The sequence below is a fragment of the Euprymna scolopes genome, chromosome 27 (assembly GCF_053919585.1).
Source record: "Euprymna scolopes isolate OS-2025 chromosome 27, ASM5391958v1, whole genome shotgun sequence".
In the NCBI taxonomy this organism is placed as follows: Eukaryota; Metazoa; Mollusca; class Cephalopoda; order Sepiida; family Sepiolidae; genus Euprymna; species Euprymna scolopes.
The window spans coordinates 103,607,417-103,622,416 of NC_136508.1; positions in this window are offsets into that span (position 1 = coordinate 103,607,417).

A 15,000-nucleotide genomic window follows, 5' to 3' on the forward strand; every position below is an offset into this window, starting at 1 on the left:
TTACAGACATTTTCACCGCTCAGAAACATTTAACCAAAATAGACTTTGACAATGCATTTATACATTCCGAACACATTTTAAACATATCTAAAATATTTTATATCTGGAATAATTTCTGAAGAAAACGTTTCACAGAACGCGTAAAAAATATATCAATGATTTAAAAAGATTATTACAATGATCAAAATATTTTAAATGAAAACTCAAAACACAGAATAATATAATAATGTCAAAAATACGTAGCAATTGTTGGTGGCCTTTATCATTTAAATATACATCTTTCTCTTGTTGGAATCTACCAACCAATTTTATATATATATATATATATATATATATATATATATATATGTGTGTGTGTGTGTGTGTGTCTGTGTGTGTGTGTATAGCTACTTCATTTACTCACATAAATTAATATACAAAAGTATAAATGTATGCGTAAACTTTAAGTATTTACTTTAAAATTGCTCAATACGTAGGTAGAGCTAGTTAGTTAGTTATAAAATATATATGGCGATTAAGCTACACTGAATATTCCGCGTTTCATCCACTCTAGGACTCTGCAGGCGCATAAGCATGAAGAGTCCTAGAGTGGATGAAATGCTGAATATTCAGTGTAGCTTAACTTCCATATATATTTTAAAACTAACTAACTAACTAACAAACTATATATATATATATATATATATATATATATATATATATATATATATATATATATATAGAATAACAATTACGTTTAGAAAGATAATCCAAGATGGAAAAACTAAAGTATATTATAAATATTAAAGACGTGATATTTATAAAATAATCCCAACCAGATGTAAAAGCTCAATAAAACCAAATAGGAAATAGAGATTATTATAAGAATATAGGTTTAAGAAAACATGTTAAAAACACTTTAACCACAGTTCAAATCTTATTTAATTTTCAAAAAGGAGACACAAATTAAGCGGATTTTTCTTAATCCACGGAGTTTCGAAAATTAAAAGTATTTCATAAAACTGCACGTAAGCCATAGAACTCATTTGGTAAAAGTTAACAAATAGTTAGGTGAAGGGAATGGGGAAAACGAAAACTGATGGATGGTAGAGTAAAAAATAAAAGATCCAATAAACCTCTTCATCAATTTATCTAATTCGGTTTCATCCCGGATTAGAACCATTAATTTGATAATAAAGTAAAAAAAATGGTTTTATTTTGTTTTTTTGTTTATCTTCCTTTCAATTATTTTAATTATTTTTAAATTGACAAATGTTCATATTTGTTAAATTTATTTCTATGACAACTGCACTATTGTCTGCCGATCCATGATAGATTGGTTGGTTGTTTTTGTTTTACGGCATATCAACCCTTTTCAGGTTATTTAATGCCGAATCCAAAGATTTTGAAGAAAGTTTTTTTTTTTTTTTAATAGAATATAATTGTTGTTTTCAAGTCGGTTTCTATTTAACCCATAGTTGGGACCCTAACAGGTACTACCACTCCGGGTCAGTGTGGACCTGGGAGCAATGACAATTAAAGGGTGGCTCCACACTCCCCAAAGCCCGCAAGCTGGGGCCTCACCACTGGATATAGTTTAAGGTCATATTCAGGACCGATTCATTATAGGATTGTACAATCACAGTAGACACTATAACGTTTGAATTATTGAAAATCGCACCTGAGGATCCCACTTACACTACTACTACTACTACTACTACTACTACTACTACTAGTACTACTACTACTACTACTACTACTTCTACTACTACTACTAATAATAATAATGATAATAATGATAATAATAATAATTGTTATACCGGCCATTCTATGCATAAGGGAAATTACACCGGTTCTCACTATATATATATATATATATATATATATATATATATATATATATATATATATATATATATATATATAGTGCCAGTAATATCTACACCGGTGAGAAGGAGCAACAGTACGCCACTGTCTAGTTAAGCGTTAGTCAGTTATACCCGTATTTCAACCCTTGTACATGCAATGTTAATACACATCGCTTGTTAAACCAACCTCGACTTGATTTTCTTCTTTTATTATTGTGTTACGACACAACAACAACAACAACAACAGAAACAACAACAACAACAACAACAACAACAACAATAATAATAATAATAATAATAATAATAATAAAATAACTATAAAATAGTTATATAATAAACTTACAATAGTAATAATTACACTTTGGTATTGAGATCATATACAGTCAATGACAGGCAGATAGTTTCGCAGTACCACAGCTTTCAATGTGTCTAGAAAAGAGAGCGCATTAAGTCGTAGATCGAAACACGATCGTTTAACCAGCAGTGAGAGGTTATCTACCGCGCTATGGGCATAATCTATTAAGTGGGCTTTAAAATGGAGAAATGTAGCGAAGGTTTCAATTTATTTAAGGTAATCCTAAGAGTAAACGATAAATGTCCGGTGCAAATTTTGAATAAAATCAGAATAATGGCGACAATATTACAAAAAACGCTTATTAATAGTGACTAGATACACTTCGAGTGTTACGGGATATATCTCAGCGTTTAATATGTACAGAAGAAAATGTATGGCGTTAGCATTGCTACAAGGCTAAGCAATAACGAAGTATTGCAAATGCTGGCCGATCGCCGCAGTTTTATCATCTCGCAATATTGAGATTCCATTTTCTACATTATCCATTGCGCCTAGAACGGACAATTCCGTTGAATATTAAACAAAAGCGCTTTGCGTCAATTACCGAGAAATACGGGAAATGTTTTAATGCAACAATATTGAAAAAATCTCTTCTATTTCTGGACAAAGCATTATATTAAAATGTTACACACACACACACACACACACACACACACACACACACACACACACACATATATATATATATGCACATATATATACATATATATTGAAATCCATTAATATACGTCTAAATGTTTAGATCAAAATATATAAATATATACATATGTATATGTATATGTATATATACTAGACTACCCGTGATCTGTTGCGTCAGTGTAGACTGCAAAGGTCAAGTCTTGGAAATTTTACCCCTGTGCAGCTGAATTTTCGGCCAAAAGCTTGAAGAAAAGTTATGAATAGCTAATATAACATACTGACCCAACGGGCCACAGGTAGTCTTATATCCTATAAATTTGAAATATATTTTGGTCGCTTATCTTCTTCGAAGTAATCTATCAGTGTGCAAAATTGCAATTTTGAGTTTAAACACATGAACTTTTAGATGTAGGTTACTTGGGCATGGATCCAACTTTTTAATTTGATTTCAGCTCAAGATAATAAATGTTAAGAGGTCAAAATTGGAGAAAAATTTCAAATGTTTAGATAAAAACATTGGGTAGAGACAGCAGAGGTCAATTGTTTAATAACTTTTACTCCAATTTTGACCTCTTAACATTTATTATCTTGTTAATTGTTAATTTCTTGGACATAACTTTAAATCTTGAGAATTCTACCTTTGAACCATATCATAAGCCCAACCAATCCCTACTATATGTCCACGATGAATCAAACCACCCTAAATCAATATTAAAATCAATAGTTCCCAATATCGCTTTAAGAATTTCTAGACTGTCTTCTACCAAATCCATATTTATTAAAAACGAAAAATATTACAATGAAGCCCTTAAAAACTCGGGATACAATTCGCAAATTAAATTCATAAACAAAAATGATAGAAACATAAACTGCATTGAAAATAAACCTATTAAGAGCGTAATAACCTATAATATGCAATGTCTTCGCATATACGAGTTAAGAAAAATAACCAAGAGACAAAAAAGATAAAACCAAACCACAAATATTAGATAATAATACAAATAAACAACAAACCAAAACCCGTAAACGTAAGAATAGACATAAGGAGACCCTATGGTTAAACCCTCCATATTCCAAAAACCTAGAGACAAACATAGCCAGAGAATTTTTTAAAATATTAGATAAGAACTTTAAAGCCCCCCATAGATATAATAAAATTTTCAATAAGAACACAATTAAAGTCTCTTACTCTACTATGCCTAACCTTCATCCAAAAATAATTAGCTCTAATAATAAGAAAATTAATAAGCTACAAAATACAACTATACAAAATACATCAGATTGTAACTGTAGAAGAAAAAACGAATGCCCCCTACAAGGCTCATGCAAAATTAAAAATGTTATCTATAGCTGCACAGTATGAAAAACCCCAAATATAGATGAACCTATGAACAGCCATAACTCAACTACCAGATTAAATAATAACACCAACTTAAACCAATCTACCGATCAATTACAAAACAACCCCCCATATAATAATCCAGCACCAGACATAACGGAAAATAATACCAATATACAAGAGGCAATATATTTTGGTTCCACATCTGGCCTAATAAAACACAGAATTTCAACGCACAAACATTCTTTTAAAAATAACTCTCTGTCAAACCAAACTACTCTATCCAACTATATTTGGCAACTAAAAAATAGCAATATTTCTTTCAACTTAAAATGGCGAGTAATTGAGTCTTGCAAACCATATAAACCAGGAAATAAATTTTGTGCACTATGTACAAAAGAGACCCTAAAAATTTTAAAATACGAAGATATAAAAAATGCAACCACACTTTTAAACTCAAGACAGGAACTAATATTTACATGTAGTCATAAACGTTGGTTTAAATTTAATAAATATAAACCACCTTAAATCATGATAAATTACTTATTAGTAAAAATAGATTACAGTCTCTTTTTTTTTTAGTAAATTAAGTAAGACTAATTATCCCCCTTGCGCCCTTAATAAAAGAAAATATGCCTAATTATCCCCCCTTACATTATGAAATTATATAAAACAATAACAACATTCGAAGTTCCTATCTATTATTTAACAAAAATATGTATATATACCTTTAAGGATGAATGTTTTTTTCTGTATTAATATCTGTTTGCCTTTTATTATACTAGACTAGTACATGGCTACATAATGTTTGTACAAATAAACACACCCACACACACATACACACACACACACACACACATATATATATATATATATATATATATAGAAAAGCACTAAAAATTTACCATAACCGAAAAAGAAAAAAAAAAAAGAAAAGCACTAAAAATTTACCATAACCGAAACCAAGACCATTCCTTAAATAGCCAGATACACAACAGACAATTAACATTACCAACTAACAAAAACAACGACACAATATATAAGAACCTAAATAAGACAGGCATTCAAATAACAAAACTAAACTCTTTAACAATTAGGGATCTAACACGTAAAATTATAACTAACACCAACATTAACACCAAAGCCGGAATATATTCCATACCCTGCCTTGATTGTGGAAAAATATACGTAGGAGAAACTCAACGTAATTTAAATAAAAGAATATATGAACACAAAAGAGATGTAAAAAACAACAATACACTCAACGCCATATTTTGTCACATCATGGAACACGACCACCATTTTGATTTTAACAAAGCAACTTTCCTTAAACACATACATAACAGATCCACACGACGTTTAATTGAGTCAGCTATAATCTCCCATTCCAGCAATATAATTAAGCAAAGAAAAGGTTTTTTCCACGTTGCTCCCTTTCTGTCGAAATTAATTATCAAAGAAAACAACTTAGACACCGGTTAAACGCGAAAAAAAAAAAAAAAAAAAAAAAATCGTAATTTCACTTAATTTTATTTTTATTTTACTTATTTACTGTATTTTATCATTATCTATTTTTAGACTCCATTTTATCACCTCCTATTCTTATATTTAGATACCATCTTTTAAGTTACTGCGCTATTTTATCCCAATTCAATTATTTCTAATTAAAAAAAAAAAAAAAAAAAAAAAAAATATTTCGTAATCTCGTGTCATTTTATTTATTTAATCTATCACCGCTATATTTCCAAACACAATTTTTAATCTCTACGATATTTTACCTTTTAGACGTAATCCACTACACTAGTTTACTCTAATTAGTTCTTCTCTCATAAAATGTATATACATGTATATATGACATCTAATTTACATAAGGAAAACACGCTGCTCTCCCCCATCATTATATATAGCCCCAATCCTCCGACTCTCTCGTCAATGACCATCCCTCTTGAAGAAGCCCGCATAAATCGGGCGAAACGTTGAGTATCCAGGTCCTTCCACCTCCATTTTATTTCGTATCGTCGGATTTAATCCAGCTCAACAATCATATATATATATATATATATATATATATATATATATATATATATATATATATATATATATATATATATATGTTATATTTGTTTTTTAGCCGGAGATACAAAAATAACCTTTACTTTAGCCTTCTTCCTGGTCATATCTGACAGAAAAAGAGCATGCTACTCTTTTTGAACTGTAATTCAGATTCCAGTGTTCTACAGAAATGGTCGTAGTTTTACAAAAAAGATTCTTGATTTCGACAAGATAGATCCAAAGAAGTTCGCAAGTTACATCGGCTGGCACGTTTTTAAAATAAACACTCAAGATGAGTACAGTAGTCCGGAGAATCCAAATAATACGAAGTTTACGAATTTGTTTATATGAGTATTGATTATTGGAGTTCTTTTTTTTTAATTCTGCGGAATAATTTTTTCAGCTTTAGTGTTATTAGTCCTGTTATTAGTAGTGTTATTAGGGCGGACCTGTAAATTCACCCTTGTTCCTTCGTACGTTAGTCTGTTAGCACTTTTCTCAATAACTATGCGTTGGAATTTTTTGAAATTTTGCACAAACATTAAACATAATAAAAAGTAACAGAACAAATTTTCCATGAAAACTCAGGTTGACCCTCCGTATAGTGCTTTTTGGTTTAAAATGATTTAAATTGATATTTTTCAGCTTATAAAAAAAAAGTGATGCATTGGATTTTTATAAAACTTTTGGAAAAGTTGTGACTAACTGATTTCAGTATAATTTTGTTTGTCGCGCGATAACCCTTGGGTGTGCATCAGTGGTTCTTTTAAGGCTAATAAAAATGGTTCATTTTTACGACTATTTTAACGTATTTATCCAAAATTTTCTACGTACGTCTATTTGGAAGTTTTACCTCTTGCTGAGCTTAAATTTAAATATGTTCAGGCCTTTGGAACTTTTGGGGCTAAATGCGGGAGGGGGGGGGAGTAATGAATGTAGTTATTTCATTTTTGCATGGTGCAGAACTCAAATTTACATATGTTAAAGCCTAAAACTGCACCGTTTGTTCATTTTCACCAGGATTTGACGTCCCCAGGTGATTTAGGGGCCTACATGTTGGCGGGAAAAATGCTGAACTTAGTCATTTTTTATGCGTCCGGGGGAGGCTATGCATGCTTCACTTGTTTTTATACTCTTTTGGTCAATGTAATTTTCCACCACGTTTAGATGTATTTTATCGAACTCGGGAATCTTTCTGTCAAACTCGAAATAGATCATGCTACTACCTTTGATTAAATTAAGGGGTTGAAGTACCGCGCGAATTCCAAGGTCAATTAAATGATTCATGGTTCTGAAATCTGAAGAGAATATGAGGTTACGTTACTAACATAAAACAAAACATGAGAATAGTAGTCCAAAGAATAAAAAAAAAAGACGAATAATATGAATCTTTTTTAGACGAGACTTGTTTATTCACAATAACTCTAATTGTTTTCAGTCCGCCATTTTTTTTTTTTTTTTTTGATAATGTACTTCTGGCTTAAAACTGCGATTCGTCTATTTGCTTGCTAGGGTCACTCAGTTCGATTTGCGTCCTACTTATATTTTCTTCATCCATCGCTTGTTTTTTTTTTTTTAAATTTGTTCAGATCTAACAAAGGGATATCAGAAAAATAAACGCTTTAACGCTTTTCTTTGCTAAACGAATAAATTGTCTAGACAGAATAGAAACGGCGGAGAACAATTGGAAATAAATATATGTTTCTCCGATAAAAATCATTTTAATAATATTTTATTTATATTATTAATTCCGGTAAGACGGACTGTAAGGACATTTTTTTTTTACACAGTGAACACCACTTATCAAGGCCCGGAAGCCACTCAGGGATAAGGGTTATTGCAAGTACATTACGTTAGTGTGGAGATTTGATGAAGTGTTTACTTAAGGGAGCGGTTCATTAGGAATTTGTTAACGTTGGGCTTGAACACATCCAACTTTTAGTCCGGTGGGAAGCAGGCAGACGGAACAGAGTTCCACAGGCGTGCAGTTCTAAGAAAGAAGCTTTGTTCATGGAATAAACGCCATTTCCTTAGAGTCCGTCTTATCGCAATTCGCAGATTATCATCATCCTCTCAAACATTTACACAAATAATACCAGGTCAGTTTTTTCCGATTTAAAATTGCATCCTGGAAATTTAAAAAAAAAAAATGTTTTTGGAATATCTAAATATTAATTTACTTGTCCGACGTCCGGTGTCACAAAAACATAATCATCGGATACATTAATTAATAAGAAGCGAATTACCTACATTTATAGTCGCTTTTTATCAGTTAAACATCATTAAATCTATTTCCTCTTTAAAAAATGTCCAAATTAGTTGAGAGGAGACTGTAAGTTGGCTTTTATTATAGTTTGTTTTTTTGCAAGTGAATGGGCCTCTGTTTGTTTATAATTTGTCATTAAAAATTTATGAAAAAAATAAAAACAAAATGTGTGTGGAATTTTTATAAAACAAAATGTAAATTTTTAAAATTAATTCTATTTAGCTTTATAAAGTTAAGAACAGAATTTGCTAATAAATATTGTTTTAAATTCATATTTGTTTTATTTCTTTTTTATTCATTTGATTTATGTTTTAAAAATTTTCAACTACCGTGGAATTTCCACGGTTCTGGTAGTCTTTATTAATAACAAAGGCCTGTACTCTTTCCAGAGTGTAACAATAAATGTGTTGCCCTAAAGAAAGCACAAATGGAAATTATTTGAAAACTTTTTATTGAAACAATCAATTTATGTACCTTGCTTGCATAGAAGAGCTGACCTCTATTCAATGTAGCCGGCTTCAGACTCAATTACTACCGGTCCGGAACTGGGAGCATGTTTTTCCCACAACCACCCGGAAGGAGCTTGCAGAATACTGGATCAGGTTGGCTTTTGTGTTGTGGGGGGTTAGTGATGTTCTCGACACATGAATGAGCTTCAATCTATGGTCCCCCTCGCCAATCTTTCACAAGAAACACTAGTCTAGCTGTAAACACTATCAATAATTCCCCCCACTCTTTATCTGTGCCTAAACCTAAACGTAGATTCCATGAACAAAGCTTTTTTATTAGAACTGCACGCCTGTGGAATTGTCTTCCGTTTTCCTGCTTTCCGGCTGACTACAATATGGTTGTCTTAACGTAAATAAGTTCTTGATGAGCCGTTCCATATAAGTTATCAAATTTACCAAATTTTCATTACTAATGATTACTATATTGTCCAATTTCTACTGTACACTCTTTAACCCTTATTCTTGAGTGGCCTCTTGGCCTTGATAATGTGGTGATGCCTATGTAAAAAAAAAACAAAAAAAACATGACGAAACGAAGTAGTCCACATCAAAGACCATAACCGTGGCCGGAAATAGTCATCCTATGCGTTAAGAGTGAGTTGTACAGCGACGCATCTCCGATCTCGCTCGTTGTGCATTGTGTCACTTTCAGATATGATAGAAGGCCCCTACCGCTCTTGGGATTTTTAGACAACTGGCCAACAAGTAGATGGTCCGTAAAAAACGGTTTTTATTAAACGGGAATAGAATAATGTTGTCTTTTTTGTAGCGACAATTTTATCGATCCACCCTGCATTATTAAATGATATATCGTTGGTATTAAACGTAACGTAACATTATTTTCATAAAATGGAAACAAAAGAAAAAAGATTGAAAGAAACTAAAAACTGTGCTTGCGAGTAAGACAGTAAGTAAATTGTGATAACCATTATGCCAGTTTGACACGTTTTTAAAAGTTGGAAAACAGATAAAAAGCTGATGCCTTACACGTATCAATTTTTGAGCAGATTTTTGTCCGAAAAAGAGTGACTAAAATATTTCCACATCTGAACATCATATATACTAAGTTTAAGGTTTGTAGCTCAGAGTGTTGAGTATATAGGTTGAGGGGTGTCCTCACGCAGATTCTCACTGTTTTATATATATATATATATATATATATATATAAGATAATTTACACATCCGAACGTAACGACTTTTATTCTATAAATAGATAGGCACTCGACCAAGTTATCCGGAAGTAGAAATCTTCTTACGCTCTAGAAGTACATGATGATATGCCAGCTACCAGTTGACAAAAAGACGGCGGACGGAACACTATGGTAAAAAGGTTAAGTATTTTTTTAAAACTAATACTAAATGTTTTTTTTATGTTACCTTGTTTAAACTTTTTTTTCGTGTTTAATTTATGTATTTTGTCTGTATTCTCCTGTCCTCTTGTCTGTATTCTCCTGTCTTATCCGTCACCCCCTTGCTACAAAGTAAACGATAAAAACAAACAAAATGTCGGACACTAACGATAGAAAAAAATGCCGGGAATTATTCTTTATTAGAGTAGATAAACTTAGGACTTTATTTAAGTAGTATACTTAATATATACTATTACTGCAAGCTTGCCTGTATTAAAAATGGTTGCTTCCTTACTGGCCAATCAAACCATCTAATATAGTTAGCCTTATGTTCAAGTACATTCGAAATATAATACAGTGCAAAGAAACAGTTACTCACAAAAACGAACCTCCTAAAGTAAAACCTTGAATAATTATCAAAACTCGAATGTAAATTAATATTAAGCCGACTTTACAAATTGATAATAGTTAATTATTGGATTTTAATTAATTATAAGGTGAAACTCTCGTGATTAAAACTCGATAGATAACGACAAACTTCCACCCATAAATATGGGAGGGGGGATTATCATCAAAAGTGTCCTGAATTGTTAACTTAGCACCGGACTTACTACATAGATATAAATAAGTCACTTTTATCCATTCCCCTACTCCCCCTTTTTTTTTAATGGAGAGTAGATAATACAGTGGATGTGTTATCGAAAGCTCCAGTAACTCTCGCTTCTCCTATTTTGTCATTCAGTCCTCATTCAATGAGTGATTTTTCTGACAAAGGGTGAAGAAAAAGCTGCTTAAAGGTCAGTAGTACTTGGTGACCAGAAGTCTGAGACGTCGGAAATTTTTCTGTCTCTGTCTGTCCTTGTGTCCATGTCACTCGTAAGGGTTCTGGAGGTCAACGTTTTGTCTGGGCTGACGTTATCCGCCTGATAGTCAGGGACCCGAACCTTGGATTAACCACTAAGGAGGCTGTCCTATCAGCAGGCGCAAAGTACTGGGACTGCTGTATTGCTATTTGGTGAGTGGATCTGGACCATGCAGTAAGCTCTGGTAGGGCCTCTCGATGACATACTAGTGGGTAATTATTACGGCTTTACCTTTTCGTGTGTTACAAAAAAAACCTGTATTTTTCTCTCTTACTTTCCCTCTCTGTACTGCTCTAACCAAGTATGCCGACCTATTCCACAAATCCCAAAACCTCAACATGAAATATCTCCAAAATACAAACTCGATTAAACCTAGAACCCCATCTTCCAACGTAGACCCCTACTACCAGGTCTCCTTCTCCAACATCAGGGGTCTACGTTCCAACCTAATTACAGGAGACGAAACCTAAGTGAAACTGGAATAGGGCCGACCACTTCCCTGGATGAGTTCATAATTAACGGATACTCTAATTTAACAGCTAAATCTGACACCCAAGATCGCCATGGAATGGAATATGTGCCTACATAAAGGATGGCTTCCCGTGTGGCAGGGATATCTCTAGAGAATATCCAATATTACCCTATATGTGCTTCAGGGTTGCACTTGCATACACCACTGCATTTATATTTGCCCTCTATAGGCCCCACAGCAGCGGAGTTACTATCTTTAAGAGCATATCTGAGAAAATAGACCACATACTGTCTTCACATCCCTCGGCTAACATCCACATCTGTGGTGACTTCAACGTCCATAACGTGTAATGGCTGACCCATTCAAATAAGACAGATGATGAGGGGAGGTTTTGTCATTATTTTGCCATTGCTTATGATCTCACTCAGATTGTTCGCGAAACCACCCGTGTGCCCAATACACCCGGTCAATATGCAAGCCTCCTAGACCTTTTTCTCACAACTTCCCCTGAGCTATGTTCATGTTCCATTCATTCTCCTCTAGGATCCTCCGACCACTCCGTCGTATCAGTTAAGATAAAAACGAAATGCAATAAGTCCCCAGACGTACCCCTCCACCGTACTGTATACCGATACTCTATGGCCGACTGGGATAGCTTCCGTACATTCATATCTAATTTCCCTATGCATTCCATGTTTAGAAAGAAAGTGTCCTCTATAGTATCAGATCCGACCGAATGGTTAATTGTAGGCATAGACCAATTCATACAATCTAAAAAAATTCCAACAAAAACCTAACAGCCAGCCATGGTTCTCCCCAGAATTTGCTGCTGCTATCGCGCACAGAAATCACTTCATCCATAACAACCAACGTAATAGATGCACTGAGACTAAAGCTGCTTTCAGGACTGCCAGCAACCACTGTAACAGATTAATAAAAAATGCAAGAGAGCTATATGCCCAGTCTGTTAAATCCACAGAAGCTGATCAGCGGCTTGGTTCCCACCAGTTTTGGCAAATAACAAATAGGATCCTGAACAGAAGTGTGCGTTCTATCCCAACCATTATCAATGGACCAGAGGTCATCTCGTCAGCGTCAGACGAGGCCACACTATTTGCAAAGAACTTTGCAGCTAATTCTACCCTATGAGACGGAGGCCATCAACTCCCCATATTTCCTCCTATAACACAGAACAAGCTCGGCAACATACAAATATCCGTGCATGAGGTAGCCAAGCTTATCAAGAACCTAAATTCCAGTAAAGCAACTGGCCCTGATGGCATCCCAATTATAGTGTAAAAAAAGCTTCAACCAGCACTTGCCCCCATACTTACGAAACTATTTAAGCGCTGCCTTAAGGAGAAGTGCTTTCCGACTCCCAGGAAGATATCATCAGTTAGCCCTGTATTTAAGAATTCAGACGATAAGTCATCTCCCTCTCAGTACAGACCAATAAGTTTCCTGTGTGTTATGATTAAATGGCTGGAATCCATATTAAATAGAGAAATAGTCAACCACCTCTGCAGAAATAACCTTCTTAGTGACACACAATATGGTTTCCGCTCTGCAAGATCTACCGCAAATGTGCTGACGGTTATATCCCACAGGATTAGTGAATCTCTTGACAAAGGCTTCCTTTCTAGGGCAATTGCTCTTGACATATCAAAGGCCTTCGACAAGGTATGGCATAAGGGTCTACTTCACAAGATTTCGAGCTACGGTATAACTGGAAATTTTTTCTCAATCATTAAATCATTTCTCTCCGATAGACTCATAATGGTAGTGGTAGATGGACAAAAATCGGAGGCCTGCAATATAAATGCTGGAGTCCCTCAGGGGTCAATCCTAGGCCCAGCTCTCTTACTGATCTACATCAATGACCTCCCTAAACACATACTTAAATCATTCGTTGACATCTATGCTGATGACACGACCATCTACTGCAACACATCAAAGGCTGTAAATGACAAAGTTCTCTCTGATTCTCTCTCCTCTGATCTCGAGCGCGTGGTTCAGTGGGGGAAGATGTGGCTGGTTATCTTTAATGCATCCAAAACCAAACTCCTATCCTGAAATCATAAACGCTCTGGTCCCCATCTGACATCAATTGTGATGGATGGCTCTGGTTTGGGTGATGCCCCGTATTTTGACAAGCTTCGGGGTTTGACCTTTACTCCTGATCACGTACATCAAGTATGTTGGCAAGGTCGCTGGAAAGATGGTGGGATCCTTCTACCGCTCCAGAAGATATCTCACTACTGATGCAATTCTCTATCTATATAAAAGCTAAGTACGTCCAAGGATGGAATACTGTTGCCATATCTGGATAGGAGCTACTAAAAACAGCCTATCCTGCCTTGACAGAGTACAAAATAGACTTCGTGGCTTTGTGGGGGATGCCCTTTTCTCTACCCTGCAACCTCTCTCCCACAGAAGAGACGTTGTTAGCCTATCTTTGTTCTATCGTTATTTCCATGGCACGTGCTCGTCTGAACTCCAATCTCTGGTCCCCCCTCGCCAATCATTCACGAAAAACATCCGTCTAGCTGAATCCACTGTGAAAAATTTCCCCCACTCTAGATCTGTGCCTAAATCAAAACGCGGATTCCATGAACAAAGTTTCTTTCTTATAACTGCACGCCTGTGGAACTCTGTTCCGTCTGCCTGCTTCCCTCCGGACTACAACTAGGATGTCTTCAAATCCAATGTTAACAAATTCCTAATGAACCGCCCCCTTAAGTAAACACTTCATCAAATCTCCACATTACCATAATGTACTTGCAATAAACCTTATCCCTGAGTGGCTTCCGGGCCTTGATAAGTTGTGATCACTGTGTAAAATATATATATATAATAGTATATATTTTTTTCTGTGACGTCTGATTAAAGTATCGGATAAGATTCGGTAACTGAAACATGTGTAACTAAGCAGATTAAACGGTAATACACACACACACACACACACACACACACATATATATATATATATATATATATATTTAGTGGAGATGGTAACTAATAAAAACTGAAAAAAGTTCTCAATACTTTTGTAGAGCTAATATGCGTTTTATTTTTTATTACTCTTTCTTTCTGTTAAGTTACATTTTGTTTCGGCTACACGGCCGTTTTTTTTTGCCGTCTGTTGCGTCCTCAGACTTTTACAGAAATGTTCGCTTTTTTAGGATGAAAGAGTGGAAGAGTGAATGAGGTCAGGGAGGGGGATTGCACCCTCCCCGACCTCATTCACTCTTAAACAGAAAGATACGGTAATAAAAAATAAAACGTATATATATATATATATATATATAT